This window comes from Periplaneta americana, chromosome 12 (genome assembly GCF_040183065.1).
Source record: "Periplaneta americana isolate PAMFEO1 chromosome 12, P.americana_PAMFEO1_priV1, whole genome shotgun sequence".
Taxonomy (NCBI): domain Eukaryota; kingdom Metazoa; phylum Arthropoda; class Insecta; order Blattodea; family Blattidae; genus Periplaneta; species Periplaneta americana.
The window spans coordinates 10,645,686-10,672,311 of NC_091128.1; the positions used below are offsets into that span (position 1 = coordinate 10,645,686).

At 35.6% G+C, this 26,626-nt stretch overlaps 1 long non-coding RNA gene across 2 annotated transcripts in view; it reads right to left on the reverse strand.

The window, feature by feature from the left end:
• The window catches only part of LOC138710166 (uncharacterized), a 77,384-nt gene that overhangs the window by 45,130 nt on the left and 5,628 nt on the right, over positions 1–26,626 (reverse strand). For both annotated transcript variants that reach the window (XR_011335130.1, XR_011335129.1), the window contains exon 2: positions 15,078–15,200. This is a non-coding gene — a long non-coding RNA (uncharacterized lncRNA). The remainder of the gene's footprint in view (positions 1–15,077; positions 15,201–26,626) is intronic.

The following is a 26,626-nucleotide window of genomic DNA, read 5'->3' on the forward strand; positions in this document are numbered from 1 at the left end:
TCATGTTTCACCCACGTTATAAGCTTGGCCTACAGATAGGGCCTACTTTCATTCTATATCTTATGGTATAGTAAATAGTTTTGCAACGTGTAGAGACTGGGAAAACAACTTAATAAAATCATCCGAATCATACTCGTTCATTTTATAGGCAATGTTGCAGGTCGCATTTAAAAGAACCTAGGAATATTAACATTTTCTTCAGTATATTTGCTAGGACTTCTTGTCATACTACATGACAAATTTGCTTAGGTTATTCTTTTAAGCATTCCTTCTAGGAATAGCTCAAGTGTTTTAAATTTAGCGTACATAAGTTTAGATTAAGTTCCTATCACGTATTTGACGAAATACTAGGTTTTTCCACTTCAGTTTAACTGATTTATGCAAACGAAATTAAGACAGCTGACGATTCTAATGTCAGTTATCACAACGCCCACTTTGTTTTGGGCGCATAAGTTCATTACCAACGGTAGTTCAATTTTCTTCAAACATGGCGGGGCAATGACCACTCTATATCTTTCTCTTTCTAACTCGTTGGTTGTAGGTTAGGTACAGTCTCAATATTGCACTTAGCCACCTTTGATGGAACCGAGCTGAAAAAACTGGTAATTTTATGTTTTTGCATTGTGAGCACTTGTGCTAATACTACTATTAAGTTAATATATCACATAACAGTTTTCACGACTTCACATTAATAATTCTTCAAGACACAGATACTTGGAAAATCAAACACAGACCAGTCAAATACCGCCAATACTTATTATAATCAATGATAGATACTTTGGCAACACTGAACTCAATCTGCTAAGCAGTGATGACAACGTGATGGTTGGAACACAGCGAGTACAGAATTGTGCATTCTTTGTTGGCTGATGGCACTCGGCTACGTTTTCAGCAGCAGAGAGCTCTAGCTACCAACGATTATAGTAGGATGCCATTAGATGGACTTGGCTAGCAGGAAAAATCAGAAGTGTTACGTACTGTACATGGACGTGAATCATTTCGGTGAAATTAGAGTAAACAGAATTATATGCTATCAACGCTTAAAAATTCAGTAGTAATGTTACAACTTTGGGGGGGGGGGGGGTCCGGGCCCGATGGACCCCCCCCCCCGTGGGTGCGCCCTTGTAGGCAATGTTTTAACAATTTTATCTCTAAAATGGACTACCGGTATAGAAAAGATGGTATAAAAGCTTACCCGAATTTATATCTAATATCACAAAGAGTAATCTACCAAGTAATTCACTTATAATTTACAAAAATACACAACTAACAGACCCCCAGGTTATTGCAAACGCCTTTTTAAGTACATATACAATAATATATAGAATCATAACAACTCACAAAAAGTTAGAAAAAAACATGAAAAAATATCAAGATGAGCAAAAGAGGTGTGTTTACATGAAACACAAGAGAACTGTTTGTTGTTAGTTTCACAATCCATGAACTAGATGCAGCTATTGGGACTCTTAAATGCAATGAAGTCTCTGGTCCAGATTTAATTCATTCAGAATTTATCAAGAACCTTGGAGACAAGTTTTACAATACCAGCATCTGCTAACTGAAAAAGAAAATCATTACCAGTATTATACCCATTTTGAAGAAAGGTAAAACTTCATCTAATATTAATAACTACACACCTATTTCTCTTACAAGCCAGATATGGAAAATATGGAAAGAATGATTGCTGCACGTCACAATTGGTTCCTTGAATCCAACAACTTGTTTTCAAAACAGCAATCTGGGTTTATACCAGGGGCGTGCATTTAGGGCAAGTGGGGTAAGCGCCGCATACCCTAGTAGACACACTTCAAATTAATGTATCAATTTTATCTCATTCAGCTTATAGATGAACATTTTTTAATAAAGTGTATTCTGCACTTTATATATAAGTGTTCTGGATTAACTACATTTCTGCAGTAAGGCAGCTCTTCGTTCACAGCTTGCCTGAAGCCTCATTTTACAGTGCTGGTGCATGCGCAGACAGTAGACAAGGATGGAAAATTTCCTCGTATACCACTGTATTGCCTATACGCCAGTACACAGCAAGAATAAGCGCTGGGATTATCGCTTGTCCAGACTTGACTTCCTGCAGAAGAATACCAGTGTAGAATTTGGCAGTGTGTGTGAAACATGAGATTTGTTTGTCAATTGAGATAGTGTTCAGGATCTTTCAGTTATTTGAAGATTTTGTTTCTTTGTGAGTGACAATTTATGTCGTAGTTTTCTGTGTATAAGCTAAATACGGTATTGATTAAGAATGGGTGATTCATTATGTCCTATTGAACAATTATTGAAACACACATTTCGATTACATTCTTTAGAAGAAAAATTAAACATAATACTAAGTGATTGATCATGTCCTGAAATGCCAACGCTTTTTGCAGCTCATAAAGACAAAGGAAAAGAATATACTCGATATTTTCAAGCGTCCCAACTCAGTGGATTGCAGGAAGTGCGAAATTAAATAAACTCTTTCACTGGCCCTGTCTTATGTTTTCTAAAGAAGAAACAGTTTGGTCTAAAAATAATGGTTATGATAATCTGAAAAATCTGCACAATGCCATTAATAAACATGAAAAGTCACAGGCACATATTTTTAGTGTTTTACAATTTAAGTCATTTGGATCATCTCGAATAGATGTACAGTCAGATTCACAACTTCGTGTCACTGTCGAGCAACACAATGAAATGATGCGAAAGAACAGGAAAATATTGAAGAGGTTAATTGATACAATCTATTTTCTAGCCATACATGAATTGCCATTTCGTGGTCATTGTGAGTCAGAAGAGGCAGTTAACAAAGGAGTATATTTAGGTGCGCTCAATTACCTTGCAAAATATGACTTAACCCTCAGCCATCATCTGGAAACTTCTGCCACGTTCCGCGGAACTTCAAATCGAATACAGAATGATTTGATTCTCGCTGTAAGTGATGTTGTTATGGATAACATAAAACAAGAACTTTCAAAAACGTCATTTGTTGCAATCATGCTAGACGAAATTTCAGACATTATGAATGCATCCCAGCTTTCAACCACTCTTAGGTATGTTGATTCAGAGAATGGTGAGATTAATGAAAGATTCATATGTTTTACTGATGTAAGCAATGATAGATCTGCTAGTGGTTTATTCGAACATGTCCAAAGTATAGCCACTGAGTATGACATAAGCAACAAGCTCGTTGCTCAAACGTTCAATGGAGCTGCTGTCATGGCTGGTCACACAAATGGTCTGAGAACTAAATTTCTTGAAAAATATTCTAAGGCAATATTTGTGCACTGTTTGTCATAAATTAAATTTAATCTTGCCCCAATCACTTACGTGTTTGAAAGAGAGCAGAATATTTTTACAGACTTTAACTGGTTTGGGTTCTTTCTTCAGTAAATCATCCAAAAGAACAACGGCTTAAGGAATATACCTCAAAGAAAATGCCTAGACTTGCTCCAACTAGATGGAATTTCACACCGCGTCTTATTCAGACTGTAAAGGAACATAGGGATGAATTCATTGGATTTTTTCAAGACATATTAGAAGACAGTTCTACCTGGGACAGTGTAACAGTTGTTACTGCACAAGGCTTCCTTACATTTCTGACCAGTTTTGAGACATCACTGTTATTAGTTATTTTCAGTAAGATATTCAGCTACACTGACATACTTTTCAATATACTACAGTTCAAATCTTTAGATATTCAGCATTGCTGTGAAAAAATTACAGAAACAAAAAAGACATATCCAAAATCTCAGAAAATTTTGGGATTCTATAAGGATAGAAACTGTAGTTTACCACCATGAAGATGATGGAACTCCAAGTAAATGTCGTCGCACAGAACAAGACCCTGAAGTTGCAAGAAAGGCCCTTTACATTGAGATAATCGATACAATAGTTTTTCAAATTGACGAAAGATTTAGTTCTATGCATAACTTAAACTTTGTGGCTTTGTTACAACCTCAGAAGTACGAAGAATTTAGGGTGAACTTTCCTGCTATTATATTTAACATTTTGAAAGAAAATCAGTCGGACACGTTTGATTTTATCAGTCTGAAAAATGAACTCATTGTGCTCTACTCTTATGATGAATTTTCTGGACAACATCCGTACCAGGTGTTAATACACTCAAGAAAAAACAACTTGACACAGCATTACCAGAAGTCTATAAACTTGGATTACTTATTGTCACTATCCCTAGCACCACAGCTTCCGTAGAGCGAACATTCTCTGCACTTAGAAGGATAAAATCATACCAGCGATCAACACAAAGCCAAGAACGTCTTAACGGGTTAGCACTTCTATCCATTGAAAAGGGACTTCTTCATAAGTGATACAATCTGCCACATTTTATGAAGATGTAATCAAAAAGTTCACAAAACAAGAAAGAAGAATGGACTTTACTTATAAGTACTGTAATACATTTCTACAGCTACTGTCGTTGCTGTTCATCGCCATATTACATGTAAGTAAGCCTAATGAAAGAATGCTATAATATTATTTATTGACATTTTGTAGTACTGTAGCTAAAACAGTCTATATATATATATATATATATATATATATATATACAGGGTGATTCACGAGGATTTACAGTCACTTATGGAGCTTATTTGCGAAGACATTCTGAGAAAAAAGTCATATAAACGTTTGTTCTAATCACAATATTTTCAGAGTTACATCAATTTGAAGTTGTTAGTAAAATACCTTTTTTCTTTAGTTTTACGGGAAAATAATATTACAAATAGAGAATGAACTATTCAGAAGTGCCATTTCTTTAATTGGCTAGTTTTCTGATGCTAAAAATAAGCTCCGTAAGGGACGGTAAATCCTCGTTAATCACACTGTATGTATATATATATATTTAGAAAAGCTGTAAGTTTCATAAGTCATGACTAATATGTATAAAAGAAATGTCAATAAGAAAACTTCAGAGCTTACCCACACAAAAATTACACTGCACGCCCTTGCTTTATACAATACCACTCACCCAGTGATGATATTCAAAAAGTTTAACAATCAGTAATGTATGTTAAACATATACTGTATATGTCCATGGTAATTGCAAATATTACCTAGAAAAATTTAACAACTGGTTCGTCAATACTGGTGCGAGCCGGCCGAATATCACCACTGCACTCACCTAACGAACAAGTTGTTTATTTCAGTCAGGGTATTAAAGAAGCCATGAACAAAAAAGAACATACTGCAGTTGTTTTCGTTGATTTCAAATCTGCTTATGACAGCATATGGAGGAGTAGCCTAAGCTTGTAGACAAATTGCACAAAATAGGAATCTGAGGTAATATGCTCTGTTAGTTACAAGACTTTATCACACAGCGATTCAACACAGTTAAATATCAGTCATAGTTTTCAAAATACAAACACACAGCTATGGGTGTACTTCAAGGAGCAGTGTTGAGTACAACATTATTTAATATATTTATCAACGATCTTCCTAAATATTTGGCAAAAAAGTAAAGTTTGCATTTTTTGCTGATGACCTCGTCATCTGGATTTCAAAACCAAAGAATAAGCTCAAGTCATTGGAAACCCAAATTAACACAGCTATCACTAAATTGGAATATTGGTGCTCTACTAACCTAATGCAAGTAAATGCAGACAAAACTAAATATCAAATATTCACAAATGTCACTAAACCAGTTAACATAAACATCAAGCTTAATGGACTTCCCTTACAAAGAGCAATCAATTCACAATATCTAGGAGTCATATTTGATACTGGTAACAAATTATCTTGAAAAGATGATATTAATACTGTAATAGAAAAAGCCAAAAAGAGATTAAATCTGTTAAAAAGATTAGCTGGCTGCAAATGGGGAAGCCAGAGATGTACCGGTACACTAAATTCCACTTATATGTACATGAAACCTGTCCTCAAATATTGTAGTGAAATACTCATCACATGCACCCCACAACAATGAAATAAATTAGAAAAATTTCAAAACCAAGCAGTACATTTAATTATAGGTGCAGGGAAATCCACACCAACAGATTCAATGAGACAACTTACTCAACAAAAGCCACTGATACACGACTTTCAAGAACAAGCAGAAATCCGGTATGAGAAATTAATTAGACTGTCTAATGCAGACTATTGGAGAAAATACAAAATCTTCCCTAAGTTACTAAATTAAACACACAAGAAGGATTTATGCAGAAAGTTAAAAGATTACAAACGCATCTCATTCCCCAAACTAACATTGAAATGTCACAAATCCGACAAAATCCCTTGGAATACATAACTATTCAAACTGGAAACAACTTATTGGAACCAAACCAAACCAAATGCTCTTCCCTTAAACATATCCAAAACAACTGTTGTTCCGTTTTCACTAAGGTCCAATGGTCTTAAATCTCCTCAATCTTCTTGTAGGCTCAAAATTCGTCATTCTTATTGTTCTTCTTAAAATTGTGAATGTCCTATATTAACCGAATCCTCAGAAGTTAGGAATTTAGGCATTACAATTGACCAACATTTACGATGGAATAAACGTATTACATATTCATGCAATAGATTACGTAAAACTTTATATCTTTGTTATACTTCAGTCATATTTACCAGTCAATATTTTTTTCGTCTCATTTACTTAGCTTTATTTCAATCCATTCTCCAATGTGGAATTTTAGGATGGGGAAATGCTTGTAATTCTAATTTCACTCCACTAATACTTATTCAGAAAAGAATAATTAAAATAAACCAATTGATTACTCATCCGAGCTTTTGTTCACTGATTTTAATGTTTTGAAAATTAAACAGATTTACTATATTGCCTTATTAAACTTCATAGATAAAAATCGTAATAAATTCAAATTGTATCATCATAAATATGTAACTAAAAGATCTGATTTTATACGACTAGAGGAAACGAAGTGTTTAACAAGCCCAGCTCTTAGCTATGATACCTACTATGGCCCAAGGTTATACAATAAAATAATTGAAAAATACCCAAATTTGGAAAATTTTAGTATAAAAAATTTCAAAAGTAGCGTTAGGAATTTAATTTTTAAAGAATATACATAGGTTGGATAAAAAGTAATGGCAGCACTGCTGTCACGTGACGATGGTGCATTCGAGAGCTGCCAGCTGTGTGGACATGAACAAGAACTGTTAGATGAGTTAGTGCAGCCAGCGGCGACAATACTCCATCAATTTACTGCAGTGTGTAGAACGTTCACTTTCATAGGGATAGTGCGAGCACCCTACGACCATCCTTACAATACTAGAGCAACATTCCTGGATCAAAATTGAAATGGCACGAGGTCATAGTGCACAAGAATGTTTTCAGGGACTGCGTGAAGCATGTGGCGATGCAGCGTTGCCATATCGCACAGTTGCACGATGGGTTAAAGCGTTCCGCGAAGGCCTTGTTGCACCGGTACCAAAGGGAAGGTGACGACTTTCTTGGACGAATCGTCGCTATGGACGAAACCTGGACTCGCTCGTATGAACCAAACTTGAAATGTCAATCAAATGAATGGAAGCATCCTGGTTCTCCTTGTCCAAAGAAAGTGCGCCCTACACAAAGTGCTGTGAAGATGTTCATTGTGGCGTATGACATTGATGGGGTAATACTGCACCACGCTGTACCTCCAAGGCAGACGGAAAGCGCAGACTACTGGAACATCCACCGTACTCACCCGATATGATCCATGCAATTACGATCTTTTCACCAAAGTGAAAGAACCACTGCGAGGGACCTGATACAATATCAGAGATGAACTTATCCATACTTTAGGGTGGTCAATACAGAACATCAACAAAGATGGACACGCTGATGGTGTACGACGCCTTCCAAACATTTGGCAAAAGGTAATAAATAAGGGGGGCGACTATATAGAAGGTACGTAAATGTTGTACCCCTGTGAATAAAGCCATGTCGGAAATATCGAACTGTTGCCATTACTTTTTATCCAACCCTAGTATGTTAATTTAATATGTGTATGTATTTGTATGATTTAAATTGTTAAAATTGAAATTGTATTTTATTCCTATAATTGTTTTTTTCTTGACCCACTTTGTGTCAAATAATTATCTTTGTTTGTGTTAAGTATGTGTTTAGATAACTCCCTGAGCACGAGTTTTTTACTCCTTCAGGTAAGAATTAAGAGTGTATTTTTGCACATGTTATTTTACTAACAATAAACAATTGTTAAAAACGATACAAATCCAAACGTAGCAAAATAATTAATAGCAAATATCGTTGTGAAACCTGGCTACACATTTACAGCGATTGATCTTTACTAACCGATTTTGATGCTGCAGGAGCTGGAGGAACTTATAAATTTTTCTCTATAAAGAAGTCAGGAAGGACTCCACACAACTTCTCAGTGCTGCACCCTGATCAAGCAGCTCCAAAAACTGGCAAGAAAATAGTTGTGCAATAGGTTCCAGCGCACTGCGCATTACAGGGAATGAATTGGTGGGCAACTGGCTGCAAAAGGCTGCACCGTAACACAAAACATGTTACTCAAAAATCATTTATTTCTGTCACATTAAATAAAAAAATTCAATACAAACAAAAATTTCTGAACAGAATAAAGGAATCAGCTAAAGATAAATCATGGGAACCCCTCCTCCAAAATATAAACATCATCCCTGAAGAACCAAGAAATTCAGCAGTGACAGCCTTCTACCTTCTGACCGGGCATGATTCTTTGGCAGCTCATTTACATAGAATCAGCATCTCCCTCTTACCCAATTGTGTGTTATGTGGAAAGGACGTAATCATGGATAAGTACCACCTGGAAAATTGAGAAGCCTTGCCTGTTCACCTCAACATCACGGAAAAATACTAGACTGCAAGAGAGCTAATGGCTTCATTGCCATGATACCAGAACTTTGGCTACAAACCAACCAACCAACCATATTGGTTTTCTCTGAATGAGCTGCGTTTTGAGTATTAGTTTGATCAAAAGTGAATATGTGTTGTGCATATTAATTTTGTGTAAAATGGCACATTGAAGTCATTATTTGTAGAATTAAAAGAGAAACTGTAGGCCCTATTCAAGTTGGATGTATGAAACAAAATGTGCTTACAAAGACAGAAGATCGACACCGAATTTACATATTAAAAAAGCACATGGAGGAAAACAAAGTATAAATTTTCAATTTTCATGATATAAGAAATATGCTTCACTAACAGAGTGTTATGAGACATATCGTCGTTGTTCCTGCAATAACTCCTATGTGACATATTTATCATTTTTAGGTTTTTGCTCTATTAAATAACGTAAATAGTGATACAGCAAATAATAAAATCTCCTATTTGCAATTATATTTCTTTCTTTCGAAAATGTAAGAATTCACAGTCTTCTATGTACGGCTGCCATAGGCTGAATAAATGTGTTTTTTCTTCCTACTGAAAACTTTTATATTTTGCACATAGGAGTTATTGCAGGAACAACAACGATATACGAGTATCTGTATTCTCTTCTGGGGTGAAAATGAGTGGACCTCACCTTCTTGAGGGGTCTGTCACAAAAAGAAATGATAGAAAAGCCGAGAATCTTCTGCTATATAAAAATATATAAAGTAAGCAAATTTTTTCAGCTTAGGCTACCCAGTATTTATACCTTAGCTTCATCACTGATATGTAGAGCCCGGATTTTATGAAATTACATATTTTGTTCCTATATACAGTGATGGACAAAAGTATTCGGGAAAGTAATAATTAGCTTTTAAATTACTTGTAGGTGGGAATGTAATGAAGAGAAATGAGAATGCTTCTGAAAATAAATAATTGTATTGTCATATGTTATAAATGTATACAGAAAATAAATAATTGTATTGTCATATGTTATAAATGTATATAGAAAAACATTGTATGATTTGGCTACAAGAAGCTTGGACAAAAGTATTCAAAAATAGACACAAAATATAAACAAAACAAACATTAGTACTTAGTTGCCCACCATCTCCTGCGAATGACTTCTTTCAATCGTACAGGCATGGAAGAAACTAATTTTTCAGTGACATTCCGCCCTATTTGATGCCATTCCTCTAGAAGTTTCTGTCTGAGATCATTCCTGTTGGATATTCGATGTTTCCGGACTCGTTTCTGCAGTTCAGACCACAAATGTTCGATTGGATTCAAGTCAGGGGATTGGGGTGGAGTGTGCAAAGTGTGAGGTGTATTGTAGACAATCCACAAACGAAAAATTTCTGCGGTATGTTTTGGGTCATTATCTTGTTGAAAATAATAATCCCCTAAAAGACCAAGTTTATCTGCACTCTTCTTAAGATTGTCCTGGAATATCTGCATGTACTTGAACTTGTCCAAGGGTAAATTGTCAGTAAATACCAGTTCTCCTACACCAGTGGCCGACATGCACCCCCACACCATGACATCTCCACCTCCATGCTTAACTGTTGATATAATATTCTTCTAGTCTAATTCTGTGTTCGGTTTTCTCCAGACCAAAAGTCGCCCATCAGAATGAAATATATTAAATTTACTTTCATCTGAAAATATAACTTTGTTCCAGAACCCTGCAGCTTTGTCGACAAATTCATTTGCGAACAGTAGTCTCTTCTATTTATTTACCTTACTTATACAGGGTTTCCTCCATGGCACCCTGGCATTGTACCCGGCCCGGTGAAGAGCTCTGGTTACCATTTTAGGATGAACATCTGTACCAAAATCGTCCTGTAAATTAGCTGCTATTTCTGATGCACTCACCTTTGGATTTTTCTTCACTGTCTTAATAATCTCCCTTTCTTCCCTGTTGGTTAGCTTTCGTGGACGACCTGTGCGCTCTCTATTTATTAATGTCTTCCGTTTATAATACTACACACTGTAGAACAGCTTCTGTTGACAGCATTTGCAATTTCGGCATACGTCTTCTGTTGTTTGTGTAAATTTATAATACAGTAATTCTTCTTTCTTGAATAGTTGTCTCTTTACCTTTACGTCCCATTACACTAGCACGTGTTACAGCTTTGCGTGTCAGGAGAATATTGTGACTCGTTTGTCTATCGACTGCATCAAAACGATGGTTGAAGCACTAGCGAATGTATACAGCATTTTTACTGTATAGTTTGTCTCCACGATTGCAATATTCGAATAATCCTGTCCTAGCATATTATGGTTCAAACGATTGCTAGTCGCTTTATGTTCAGTTTGACACCGATTTCTCTGTATAGATAGAAACAATAAGGAATTATGTTATGATAAAAAGAAAAATTAGTACAATTATAACATTAATTCGTCAGAATGTTTAATTTAATGAAGATAAAGGGTTCATACGAATATTTCTGTCCATCACTGTATGTAGCTATAAGGAAAGCTAAAATGTTGGCGAATCATATCAAAGAGATCATTATTCCAATGTTTTAAAGTTACATATTTTTACACATTTTGGTGCATAATAAATATTTTGGCATATTTCACATATTTTGAAAGAATACACATTTTTTTCACCAATTTTCCCTCTACTTAATTCTTAAGTTATATGTTTTAAAATTGTTTATAAAGCTTATTTCTTCGTCTCCAGTGCGTAAATATAATTTAATAATTGAAAATAGTAACGTATTCTGTGAAAAAATGGACATTTGTTTGCAATGCTAATAGTGTGTATATCCCTTAAGAAGTAACGGTAAAGTAGGAACAAATACCACTGCGAAGGGTGGGTCATTGTACTGCTAACGCGGTGAAGGAAAAAGTGAAAGTTACCCTATGGGTATAACCATTTCCCACAAACATCTCCAATCAATTGCTCTAAAAGAAAACAATAGTTATTTTTTCTGTTTTCTTATGAAGCTTATTTTGACATCAGGTGATACAAATAGCTAGTCTACTGCTGGATTTCAATTGACGATTCCTTTACTACGACGGTAAAATCGTGCTATGCAAAGTGTGTGGCGAACACATTGGTTGCTCCATGAAGTCACAGTTAGAACAGCATTTAAAAATTGAACTTCATGTGAGAAATAAAAAACGTGCTCCGTTGAAAAGAAACAAGTTCTTGTTACACAAGTGGTGGTGCAACATTCTTCGTCTTGTACCAGTGAATTTAATAAAAATTTGTGCGTGGCAATGGTTGCTGCAAACATACCATGGTATAAACTTGGAGTTCCAAAGTTTCAAGCTTTCCTACGCAAATACCGCAACTTCAATATTTCGCATGAATCAATACTCCATAAAAATTATTTGAACTCCTGCTACATTGACACAATGGAAACGATTAGAGCTGAACTTGATGATTTCTACTTATGGGTTGCCACTGACGAGATGATCAATGACAGCAAAAAATATGGAAAAAAATATTCAATTATTAATTGCGCCACCAAACAATAATTAATTGAGGTTGAATCACATGTGCACCTGTAATTTTTCATTAGTGTGCAAAAATACATCCAATAAAGTTTAATTTTTAAGTTACATATTTTTTATTTATTACTAGGGCAAGGCATTTAATATATATAAATTGGTAAAAAATGCAAAATAAAAAATGCATTTATGACCTAAAAAATACAAAAAAATGACCTAAAAAAACAAAAAAATGACCAATAAAAAGTAAAGCAATGCCAATGAAAATACTTTTAATTACGTTAAGTACTCACTTGATTACTGAACTACATAAAATTTAAAAAAATCCATGTTACAGTACCTTGTATTGCAGAAAATTCATTTCAAGTGCACTTTTACAACAATTTTGAATTGCAGTTAACAATCAAAACTTGGCGGAGATTTTCAAACAAAAATGATTGTCTATTGTCTGCTAGTACCGACTTATAAACGGAAAAGCTTCTCTCTACTTCAACAGAAACAATTGGAGCAAACTAAAAGCAAGCAATATCTCCTGGATTTAATTCACAGTCAGGAAGAGAAAAATTGTCACCAGACAAAGCTCTGCCAATTGAACACAATGTTGTGTACCCCCTGTTCTTGCTTAGACAGTTTTTCATTTTCATTGACACTGCATCACCCACTTTACCACATGCACGGCTCAAATCATTCACCACTTTATCCATTATTTGTAGCTGTTCCACTAATGTCACTTGGGATTTTGCCAGTGCAGTTATGACATCAGGAAGGAATCCAAAATTAGTATTTATGTAAGAAAGTTTACCAGCAATTTCTTTATCAGCTAACAGTTCTTGCGCCTTTTTTATTGACACTGACTCACCATTATCAAAAGAATCAACCACTTTCTTCACAACATCGAAATTCTTGCAATAATAACTGCAAGCTTGGAGCCATGTTCCCCATCTAGTCAAAACAGGTGAAAATGGCAATTGGATTTCTGGAGCTTCTGTTTTGAATGCTGAAATTCGAGAGGGGACTTTCAAGAATACTTTCTTCACGCATCCAATTAATTTATCCACTTCAGGAAAATTTGCACGTACTTCTTCTGCAACCCGGTGTAATGCATGCGCTAAACACGTCACATGTACCATTTTTGGGTACAGTGCACTTAAAGAAGCAGCTGCTTTCATCATGTAGGGTGCTGCATCTGTTATAAAAAGCAATACATTGGAATTTCGAATCCCATCAGGCCAAAGTATTCTCAATGCATGGTCAAATACTAAGCTGATCGTCGAGCAGTTGACTTTGTCCAGATGCTCACAATGTAGTAGAAATTGTTCTCCAGGGCTGCGTGCTTCTAAAACTCCAACAATAACATTAGCTACATAACAGCCCATAGAGTCTGTTGTCTCGTCAATGGATACGAATACATTTCTTTCTCCAATCATTTCTCTTATTTTTTTCAAAGTTTTGTCATAGCACCGAGCTATGTATGTTCTTCTCAATGTTCTAGGATCTGGAATTAATTTTCCGGTCTCCTCTTCTAAGAAAGTTCGGAGCTTAGGATGATTCAGTTTGTGAAGTGGAATATCAGCCGATAGAAAAGCTTCGCATAGTTTCTCACAAAATGGCGAAAACGTTGAACACGTATCCCCCAGAAGCATTTGCTGTAAGTTTACACTGGATTTATTTTCAAGTCTCTGCAGGCCACGTTTATGTTTCTCCCGTGACATGTGTTGTTCTATCATAAACTTTTTTTCAGCAGCCACTCTCACATCACAGATCTTGCAGAATAAAATACGACCGTCCATTGAAAAAATATTTTCTCCATATTTTGAAACAAATGCCTTTAATTTAACACTAGCAGTTTCCTTTACTTTAGGCATTTTGCTCTTGACCTGTTCACACAGACGACTAGAAACAACTGACCACCTCAATTAACAGCATAACAATGCCAGTTTACCTGGAGAAAGGAATCTCTGTGGGAGTGTGGGTAAATTCCTAGAAGTGGGCAAGTTCATTATGCCTTGAAAAATAGGGGTACAAGCTAGCATACGCTCTAGGAATTTGAATAAAATTCCTAGAAGTGGGCAAGTTCATTATGCACATACCTTGAAAAATAGGGGTAGAAGCTAGCAAACATCTACTTAATTCCAAGAAATTGTATTGACAAGGAAAATACTGAATTATAATAAAAATCTCAAATCAAATACAAATAATGTCACAGCCTTCCTAAAAAGTGTAAAAAATGCTCAAAATGACCTAAAAATTGCTAAAAAATGACATCCGTAAAAAAATTAAGAAAATGCAAAAAAATGCCCTAACGAATTACTTTTATTTAACCCGGTTTTTAATGTCATACATTTCCATATATGCTAGCAATGTTTAAACCTTCATAAGAAAAAGATGCAAAATCATTAATTACCTTGCCCTATTTATTACATATTTATCTACATATTTTGCCACTTTATGTACAGTACATATTTCTCATTTCCATATTACATAAAATCCGGGCTCTACTGATATGTGTGTCAATTCATTATTATGTACTAAAAGGAAGGTGGGTATAAAGCAGATAATAATAACACATACGTATTTCCTTGTGGAAGTGAAATAAAATAAAGTTCTTAATGGAAAGCTTACAGTCCCAAAGCTGATATGAATATATCTTGTCTACAAAGTAAAGAAGTATGTGTTTAAAAATTGATTTCAATAAATGTTTGTCAGATGAAGAGCCAGTGTTATAACATTTATAAAAGGTCTGTCAGCAACATACATTTTGATTTATGTAACTTATATATACTAAAGTATTACTTACTTTCAATACCAGTACTTTTCTCAGTCTTAGAATCTCCTTGTTTTCCTTAGCAAGACTGTTGTGCAGAATATCTTATAGGAGATCCTCCTTTGAATCAGATAACTGCAATGCACCACTCGGCAGCTATGAAGAAGAAAAGAAAATAGTAATAATTATGCTGGAAAGAGTATGAGGCATTGTGGATACGTTGTATTAGGAGCAAACTTGAAATCGTGATTCTTTGTTGAGTTCACCCCTGCTATACGCAGTGCCTCATATATTCCATTGCTTTTTAAATCAATTTTCTGTATTTCTCCTTATACAGATTGAACCATAAGTAATATCATTAATTTCTCGTTCTCGTTCAGCAAAAGAATTTTACAATCTAGCAGGAAAGAATTGGGGATTCTCCAGGAATACTTCATAAACTACATTCAAAATGTTTATACAGTCAGTGCTGACATACTGCGGAGAAATTTTAATTACTTCACCTGTCATAAACGAAGTAGAATATGTTTAAAACCAAGCTCACAGGCCATTACTGGTGGAATCAAAACAACTCCATAGATTCTATGAGATTCCTCACTAATATTAACAGCATCAAAATGACAATAGAAGAAAAAGCACTGATTCAATATGAAAAACTTATCAGATTCCCAGGAAACAATTGGCATTCATACAGTCCTCTCTGTAGACTGAAAACTCAAAAAAGTTTCATATCCATGGTTCAAGAATTAAAACAGAAAATCAATATCCCGAATTTAAAAGAAAACTTACAAATTAAACAAAACCCTTTAACTCTATTACATATAGAATATAATCTAAATTTAACAGAAGAAATACTGAAATCAGAAGTAAACACTGAAATAATGAAACAATTGTCTTTAGAGACAATTAATATTAGGTACCCTCCACAAAACTGGCTTCATTTATACACCGATGGATCCTTGATCTCCAGAGAACAAGCCTGCTACTAAATCTACGTATTACTCTGTGAAAAGATTTATTAAATCTACATACTTAGACTTCAACAAACAAAATTTGATAACACAATCTCAAGGGGAAAAAATGGAACTCTCTGCATCATAATCCACAGTTAATTCCCGATTTACCACGAAAATCGTCTGTAGCTGCATTTAGATTGGCAACAGGCCATGATTATGTGGCCAAACACCTGCATAGAATTGGAATATATCAGTCCCCTAACTGCCCATTGTGCAACTGAAACCAAGAAATGGATTCGGAACACCTCAAAATCTGTGCTTCAGTGGCTGACCATGATAATATCTTTGAAAAATATTGGAGTGCAAGAGGTCAAATGACTTTATTGTCATATGCCTGGCATTAGAAAACAACAACAATCTTACATTTATCCGGATTAAATTTGTGCACATTTGAAGAACAAAAATAAAATTCTTTCAATCATTCATTATCATAATTTTATTCATTGCTCTCTTAAATTGACTGAGTATATTGGGATTAAATCAGTGGCTTTCCCAAAACATGCTATGAAATGTTTCATATAAAAAAATTTTTATCTCCAAAAGGAAGCAAAAACGAGCAAAATTGTATTAAACTGTTTTGTTTGAAATATCTCAAACAACTCCCTGAAATTATGGATATTACTTACTGTTCACTCTATGAATATTAAGCTCTAGTAGACTCACTGTATCATTTAATGATATTGAGTTGAATATTTGTTCTAGAGCTGAAATTGGCAACCCCTATTCCCTGTGTATTAGTTTCTTCTGGTCAGTAACAGGCTGGAAGGATATTAATAGAGCCTACTTTCAAATCTCCAATGTGTTTAAGCCAGAAAATTTATACTAAAGCCATTCTTATTTTTTTTAGCGTGTATAAGTTCTGTTCAACACTAAGTAATATCCCAGAAATTCGGTTGATACATTTTCAGGCCAGTTTTGTCATGCATATAATTCCTAAACTACGCGACACATTCCAATAAAGTAAATGGTGACCGACAGTAGGGTAAATGTATCCAACGTATCATTGAGTTGAGTGAGTCACATCATCTATCTTCACTGCGGTAGAGGGGAAGTTTAGGCACGAATTGGCAGGTCCCATAGTAGCCTTGGCAGTGTAACTCGTGAATGCGAAGTGATAGAACGCTCACAATTGTGTAAATGATTCGTAACGAACCAGGCTATAATCCCAACTGAGAAGCAATCAATAGTCGACAAGTGAAATTGAAAAAAATTCCAAAGTGCAATTGAATGAAGAGAGAAAATTCACAATGTCGAGACATATGCAGCGCAAAGGGGAGTGGGAGTGTAAGCAACGGAGAGTAAACGATACTGTACAATGGTTAAGTCCACATCTGTGGAGTAACGGTCAGCGCATCTGGCCACGAAACCAGGTGGCCCAGGTTCGATTCCCAGTCGGGGCAAGTTACCTGGTTGAGGTTCTTTCCGGGGTTTTCAGTCAACCCAATATGAGCAAATGCTGGTAACTTTCGTTGCTGGACCCCGCACTCATTTCACCGGCATTATCATCTTCATCTCATTCAGACGCTAAATAACCTAAGATGTTGATGAAGTGTCGTAAAATAACCTACTAAAAAATGGTTAATGTAGCAACCGACATATTTACTTTTAATGCATACAAGGTTAGGACAGAATTTCATGTAACTTCGAAAACGTTGAATTACATGACAAACAAAAATCTTTATCCCTCGCCATCTGTTGTACATGATTAGTTAAGAACTGCAGACCTGCCGTTAAAAAAAAAACAATCCAAGCATCCCCTGCTTTGTAAATATTGATATTGTAACGGTATGTGTATGAATGATTTGTCTTTGTAATCCGGCAGGATGTAATGACATGTGTGATTGCTGTTTATTTATAATTTTAGAGCATGTGCGTTCAGAGAAAGATTTTCGATGTGGTAAATTCTGATATGTTTTCTCGTTTCTACGCGCATGCGTCGATGGTCCTTTGGCCGCCAGTTCGATGGTGCAGACTGAGTCAGTCTGTACAGTAGCTGACTAGAGCTGGAGCCATCAGCTCAGACCGGAAAGGCTTGGTGTCCATGTTTGGGAACCATAGGCCTATATCTCAACCCATGATGTGAAGGTAAACTGGCCACTGTACTTGGGTTTTTCTCTAAAACTAATTGAATTATAGCCCAACGAGTTTTTATTTTGTGCATATTGTGGGATTTTGGTGAAATTATTGAAATTCTAAAAGAGGTTTTCCTTTTCCTGTGAAGATCGGCCGTGGCACTTAAAGATTTTGCTAGGCTGAAACGAATCCACATCGTAAGTCTGCGTGCTGTAATGATTAGTTAAGATTGTGATTTATTCTGATAGAATAACAAAGATCATGAGCTGATTATATATAGATATGAGATGAATAATGTTGAATGACTGAATTTTAATTTTATCGTATTGTTAAAATAAATTCTCAGTGTCAGTTTAATGTTGCTCAAAAACAAACACAATTTTGTACATTTAGCTTGTCTAATTTTTCAACATTATGAAACTGGTTTAATCAAAGGTTTTGAGGCATAAAGAGAATTGTTGGTTTAAGGTTGAGTTTATTTAGTGAAAAATAAAGTTCTGATACAAATTGCATATTTCGTAGTGTAAGAATTTATTATAATCTTTGGTAGAAAAGGATAACTTCAGTACCGGTATCATGTTACCATAATATCACTCATCACCTGGCAACCCTGTGTGTAGCTACATGTCGTCGTTGTTTCTGCAATAACTCCTATGTGACATATTTATCGATTTTCAGATTTATTTTTCTATTAAATTAACTTAAATAGTGATACAACAAATAATAAAATCTCCTATATGTAATTATATTTCTTCCTTTCGAAAATGTAAGAATTCACAATACGTATGAAGATGAATAAATGTGTTTTTTCCTCCTACTGAAAATTTGTGTATTTTGCACATAGGAGTTATTGCAGAAACAACGACGATATGAGTCACTCAGCTAAGTGTGCTCCTAGTATAATGGCAGTTGACATTGGACATATACGTCAACGTATATGCCTAACTTGGAGTCAGGTCATAAAGGGAAACATTGAAGGAGGAGAATTCGATCCGGTGCTGTGGATTGAATTCGGTGTACCTCAGTGGTCAGAGCACTTTGTATGTAGAACCAAGGACCCGGGTTTGATCCCCGGTGCCGAAGCGAATTTTTCTCCTCAAATATTAATTGTCAATATTACAGAGAATATTCTGTATGACAAATTAATAAATCTATAATATTCTCATAGCTAGCAGTGCATATGTCTGCACAGATTACTGTGCACTTAACTGCTGAATCTCGGCCAAATAAGTCACTCAGCTGAGTACGCTCCTAGTATAATGGCAATTGACATTGGACATATTAGTCAACATATATGCCTAACTTGCAGTCAGGCCACAAAGGGAAACATTGAAGGAGGAGAATTCGATCCGGTGCTGTGGATTGAATTCGGCGTAGCTCAGTGGTCAGAGTGCTTGGTACGTAGAACCAAGGACCCGGGTTCGATCCCCGGCACCAGAGCGAATTTTTCTCCTCAAATATTAATCATGAATTTACTTTGATTGATATATTTTGAATGATATATTTTGAATTTTAAGGTCATTTCAAAGGTCAGTTTAATAATATATGAGGTGTCACTGCATAAGGATCATGTGCAGAGACTAAGTGGAATGCAGAGAATAGGAAAGATTTGAGAATGCTGGGTTTGCAGTGAAAGGCCTGCCTTTGGGCAGAACACGTGTGTGTGTGTGCGTGCGTGCGTGAGCGCGTGTGTGCGTGTGCGCGTGCGTGCATGTGTCTTGAGAAGCCTCTTACAAATCCTGAGGAATTGAAATGAGAGAAATTTTAACAGTCTATATATATATATAGAAATGATTAATCTAAAAATGTCCTGTTAAGGGCAAAGGCCTCCTCCTATAGAGGGAGAGCTCTATTTGTCTCACGCTGTGAGCTACTCCCCATAAGAGGTGTTTACATGCTTGAAATTGTTCACTTGGTTCACATTCTGCAGTGTTTTGATATTGTTCACTTGTTTCTGTCGCACTGGTTTTAGTCACTGTTCACTTGTTTTCTTAGGTTTTTCCAGTCTTCCCTATTTCTTGCTCTGCTTGACCAATGGCTTCCTACTCGTTCACTGAAGAGGTCGGTCCATCTTCTTCTTGGTCTTCTGCTGATCTCTTGCCAATGCGGGGGTCCCATAGTGTGACTTTCTGTGTCCATCTTCCATCTCTAAGTCTTGCAACATGGTCTCCCCACTTCCATTTGGTATTGGTGGCTTGCAGTGCTGGATCTTTAATTGCTGACATATTTTGTAGCACTTCGTTTGGAACTCTGTCCCTCAGTGATAAGCCTAGTATCCTTCTCAGCATCTTCCTTTGGCATATTTGGAGACGAAGTTTGGCAGTGAGAGACCATGTCTGACACCCATATAACAGTACAGGAGTTACGCGGGTCTCCAATATTTCTATTCTGAGTTTTTTGCTGAGTGTTCTCTCCAGTATGATAAACTTGAGAGTCCAGAATGCCTTCCGTATAATAATATAATAGAGACAGTCGCATAATATTATTATTCGTGGTGCACATGTTCTGAAGAGGAATGCTAGTACCTTTTAGCTTTCCCCAGTTTGTCAATATCGGGGTGAATAGCTGAACATAGTTTCAATTGGCATACTAAATGAAAATCAGCTAATCTACTGCATATTTATTTACTTGGTTATTTAACGACGCTGTATCAACTACGAGGTTATTTAATGTCGATGGAATTGGTGATAGTGAGAAGATACAGTATTTGGCGAGATGAGACTGAGGATTCGACATAGATTACCTGACATTTTCCTTACGATTGGGGAAAACCTCGGAAAAAACCCAACCAGAAATCAGCCCAAGCGGGAATCGAACCCGCGCCCGAGCACAACTCAGGATCGGCAGGCAAGTGCCTTAACCGATTTAATCTGCTGCGTATGTCGCTTTTAATGATATCATATTGAAAAATAACTTGATGACTCAGAACGAGACTGTTACAACTCAAAAATAGAGATTTTTCAGTAGAGCCATTTAAAGTTTTCCATTTTGATTACACAACTTTTAATACTATATCACTTCCTAATATGTATTATGATGTTTTGTGTGTTAAATATTACAGTACCTGGTTAACTAGTATCAGCCTGTTATGGGCCATCTTCAGAACTCTGAAACTAGTTAACCAGGTACTAAAATATTTAACACGCGAAAGATGTATAATACATTTTCCTAAAGTTTCCATTGTAGATGGTAAATCAGATAATCATCTCACATCAATGAAAATTGGTATATACATTAATTATTGTTATAGAAGTTTATTAAATCCTTATACTGCTTTTTTGAGGCTTGAAAGTAATGTAATTTTCCCTAAGATAGGTTACTAGCCTTATCGTTAGGTAGTCCAGTAGTGGGGCTGCTACTTTTAGCCTCTGGACAGGCTTGTAATGCAGCATTTCCTCTGCATTTGATGAAACAGTTATACCGCTGTGACTCGGTCGCCATTTCATCGTTGGTAGAAACAGGGTGGACCACGAGAAGGTGAGGATGGGTTGTGAAATATTTTATCAAAATGAAAAAGATGTGAACAAGAAAATTACCAAATTTACACAAATTCTAGGAATAATAAACAATACAGTAAAAGCTAAATTAGTACAAAAATCTACAAGAATAAAAATATATAATACACTAGTATTACCCTCCCTTTTATACGGAAGTGAGATTTGGACATTAAAGAAAAGAGACATGAAGAGAATCAAAGCAAAGGAAATGAAATTTTTCAGGACAGCAGGATATACTCTTTTAGACCGAAAAAGGAACGAAGAAATTTTAGAACAATTAGAAGTAGTCAGTAGAAGAAAAAATTAGCAGATACAAATTCAGTTGGCTAGATCATGTAAGAAGAATGGAAAATTCAAGAATCCCAAAAATTATGATGCAGTATAAGCATAGAGGACATCGTCGACCATGAAGACCTTTAAGAAGACTGCTAGATGGGGCCGAAACAGGTCTACAGAGGCCTAATTCGTGAAGGATGATGATGAAGTTTATTAAAAAATTAATTTTGTCGGTATTTATTTTATGTAATTTTTATGTGACTTTTTTTTTTAGTTGCAATACTTTCGCATTAAAATATCCAGACAAAACTTCTCAGATATACTGTAACTGTATTACATAATATTTTATTATTTGCAACAGGTTTTTCCTAATATGACTATGTAATAAGTTCAGATAATGCAATGGAAAAATATGTCAAATATAGATTTGGAAACAAAATGAGATTGGTTGGTATCAGGATTATTACAACAATAAAAAGAAATAAATTACACCAACCAGGATGACTACAATAATAATAATAATAATAAATAAATTGCATCTTGTAGTGAGAAAAAGCATGTGTTTATTTGTTAGTCAAATGTAACTCTATTTTCTTCAACACCATTGGAAACTTTCAAAGTTTTATAAAAATTGGGCATGGATGCTTGGAATGATACCACTTTTACAAACATCAAGCAAATTCCCCCATCCCCCCCCTCCGCAATTATTCCTGGAGGCGAAGAAAATGCTGGCTTTAGTATTGCTAAAGAAGACTTGCCTTTCCTTTTTTGTCGAATACTTGTTTTTTTTTTAAATCACCTTGTTCATAGGAGTGCTTAAAAGAGATGGCAAAAGGATCCTGTTTTCTAACCTCCACGGTCTTCATCTTAGACCAGTTTACATTATCACCATTTTCATTTCTGGAAAAATTATTTTCCATTTGTTGTGTTAAGTATTTCAAATCTAAGATGTCTGGTGTATCTAGTTCATTGACTTTGTACATAGGGTATTGCCTTTTCTCTTGACCAATTTCAGTACTGGTACCTATTGCGTCGTTGGCAGTATAATAGGTCCTCCTTTAAGAACTCTTCCCACCCCCACCGTTCAACAGTAAAATGCACAGTCATTCTCATTCTGGGTATGACCTGTGATTAAAAATTTCTGTGCTATGACCAGGGAAAGGAAGTTCATGCCCTGAAAACGTGAAGAATATGTATGCATTTATGTCGTAAAAATAGATAAATATGCTACAAAATATGCATTATCAGTCTGAGAGATTATTTTAACAGAATAATAAGGTATAGGTAACTTATGTTTAGTCTATGGATTTTGAAGTGGTTGCCTCATTGCTGAATGCTCCATTTATGCTGTTACAGTTCACAACTAAGCAGTGACGTATGTTTTCTGTTGTCATTCTTCGCCTGTCGTCTCTCAGCATAGCTTTGTAGCGTGAAAAACTTCGTTCTACGTCACAAAAAGTAAGAGGGGTTTGCACAAAATCTGGGAGCTGTTCTATAGAAATTTTGTTGGTTTTTGGGGTGTTTTTCCTTCGAGTAGGCTATATCTTGAATTTCTTTAAGCTGATAATAGCCAGGGTTTTTGGAAAGAATATTTGCTGTTTTCTCGTTCACTTATCTCCTACATTTCCTGGAACTGATGTTAAACTGGACATTGTTCTATCGAAATCTGCTAAAGACTGCAATAAAGGAATACAAATTGCTAACTTGAGAGGCTTCCCATGAAGGCGTCATCGTTACGTTCAAAATTCATAAACATAAATTAGTCTTGTTTACGAGGTTACACACTTTTAAAAATGAGGGAAAGACAAATAAACATTCATAATATGGAGTTTCCCTGCATAAATGTTAAAATAAAAGGCAAAATATGCACTTTTATGCACAATAAAAGTAATATCATTGTATTCAGAAATTTGTGATTCATGTAGATAATCTTTCAGCATATTCACACAACGATAGAGAACAAATATGCAAATGCATGAACTTCCTTTCCCTAGTTATGACATTATATGACTCAGGTTAGTTACGCAGTACAAAAGTAATGAGGAAATGAATTTGTTCTTGTTTTGTCCAGCACAATTGTCTAAAAACAAAATTACCTGGTTTGTTACTGTGTTTGGCAAACAAGTAAGAAATTTATAGAGACATGTGTCAATCTGATTTGAACTTCTTTTGGCCAAGCCCTCATGTCAAAAATAACAATGGCCCTGGCTGTTTGTGATGTCATTCATATATATATTTTCCCCTCCAATTATTTATACTCGCTTTATCATCTTTGGTCACATCGTGAGTTAATCTTCTGGGTGAAATCCGAAGGCCTGTGTACTATTGTTGAGACTAGTTCTATTGTTGTGAACTAGATGGCGACTGTATATGTATTACTGATTTGTTATGGACACTGCCTGCTGGATCACATCCTATGGCTGTTTACACTGCCTGCTCAATCAACGCTTATGTGCGAGTCTTGAAAAAAGTTATTTTGCCGCTAGGTGGCAGGTAGTGCCCACCACTATTAACATTATCAATATATGCAGAATACCCTAAAATAACTATTATTACGAAGTCTTAGGTACTAGAAGAGACAAGGGCTTATGGAAACGATGGCCCAGGGTGTCCGAATCCTTCCGCAATGCTTAATATGTAATACTATTAATACTGAAATTAAAACTTAATTTTTTTTCTAAGCGATACTACATCCAAACAAGTAGGCCTATACTTGCTTTAGGCATTTACTAAAATTATTATTAAAATCAATTAACGTAATAAAAATAATATTTGAAACTTATATAAAATATTTCAACAAGTTTAAACATATTTACGAAAAAATATATGCTTCCTTTAACCGAGCTACAAGATTATTGGAAATCACGGTTTGAATTAACGACAGTATGTGGTATCTTCCTGCAGTATCTTCCAATCCATGAAATTGTTATACGGACACTTGGTCTACTGTTTTATTAAGTTCAGTATTGCCACAAAGTAACTTCCCCATATATAAAAGGCCCATTTGAAGTGTGATAAATTTTGCGCTCATTAAAAAATTCTCCCCCGTCCCCGAAAAGAAATGCCGAGTAAAATACTGTAAACAGATAATTTATCACTTATGTTGTGTACAGTAAAAAATTTGTACACATTTTTCATGAAACGTATTGTTGGTCCTGCTTCTGAAAAATTTACCCGAGATGTCAGACGTAGGACTATATGATTGTCCTTCATATAGTCCAAAGTGCTTGTAACTTCCAGTGAAAATGTCTGTACAGCATAAAGAACGTTCATTTCCTCAAAGGAACTGGGTTCGACATGCTTCCTCATTAGAAATCGAATGGGTTTCACAGCTAAGTCCTTTTGTATCCTGTATATTTCCTTGATGAATTTTGAACTGATCATTCCTTCTCTGTCTGCTATATCCTGGTCTAGAAACTGTGAACGGATGTTTTTGATGATGTGACAGTAATCAAAACTTAAATATAAATTATGTTGCAAGTTACATGGGTGTGCTACGCAAGGCTGTAGATCTCCGCTGCCTAAACCCTTAAACATAGCAGTATTAGTTCTATAGTTATCAGTTACAAGCCGAAGCACATGAAATCCAAGTCTTTACAGCTTTCAACACTTGCTGAACTAATAAGAGCAGATCATTTCCTTGCAAATTTCGTACCATGAAATATGCTGCCGGTATTGTGTACTTGGTAAATAATCCATGAATAACTAAACACAGAAGTTTGTTGGCTAAGACGGGATTTATTCCTATTTCTTTATTAGAAACTCCTTCAGCTTCGACTAAACCAAAAATTTTATCCTTTTCTTTATTATAAAGCAAGCTTTCTTTTATTGCCATTTCATCGCATATAAGAGAAACTACTTTCTCAATTTCATTCAATTTTGTGGCTTCTAACTTAAGTGTCTGTTTAATTAAAGGGGAAACACCAATGCCATATTCCGTTGAGCCCATATGCCTATCTAATATGCTGCACGACGGTGCTTGTATTAATTTCAAATTTCTTCCAAAGTCGTAGCCTTTAGGAGGCGATATTCGCCAACATAAGCAGTACCGAATAATTGGCTTGGACCATTTTGGACGATTTTTTTTTTAATTTCTAATTTGATCCAGTATATATATGCAGCCATTTTGTAGCCATCATGTGCTGATTCCTTCCTGTTATCTACTGACTTTCTCTCAGGTAGCTCAGTTGGTAGAGCAACTGGCTACGGACTAGAAGGTCCGGGGTTCGATCCCAGGTGGTGATAGGATTTTTTCTTGTTGCCAAACTTTCAGAACGGACCTGAGGTTCACTCATCCTCCTATAAAATTGATTAACAGGTCTTTCCTGTGGTGCCGACCACACCACCTCATTCTAGTGACAAGGTCATGGAAACCATGGGGCTATACCTCCATGTCCCCTAAGTGCCTTCATGGCATATTACAGGGATACCTTTACCTTTTACCTTTTACTGACTTTGTCTCAGTATAGCTATTAATTTCTTCCTTCGCCTCTTGAAGTTCCTTCTCTATTTCCACAATTTTGTTTTCGAGTCTGTACACTTTCGCTCGAAGATTTTTATTTAATTTTTTATGGTATTCCAGTTCACTTAATCTTACAGTATTTACATGAACAGCAATATGTCTGGAATATACGTTTACATCTGCCTTGTCTTTTATAATTTCGGCTTCTATGTCTTTCTCACGATATTCGGCTTCAATGTCCTCCTGACATTGTGCAGC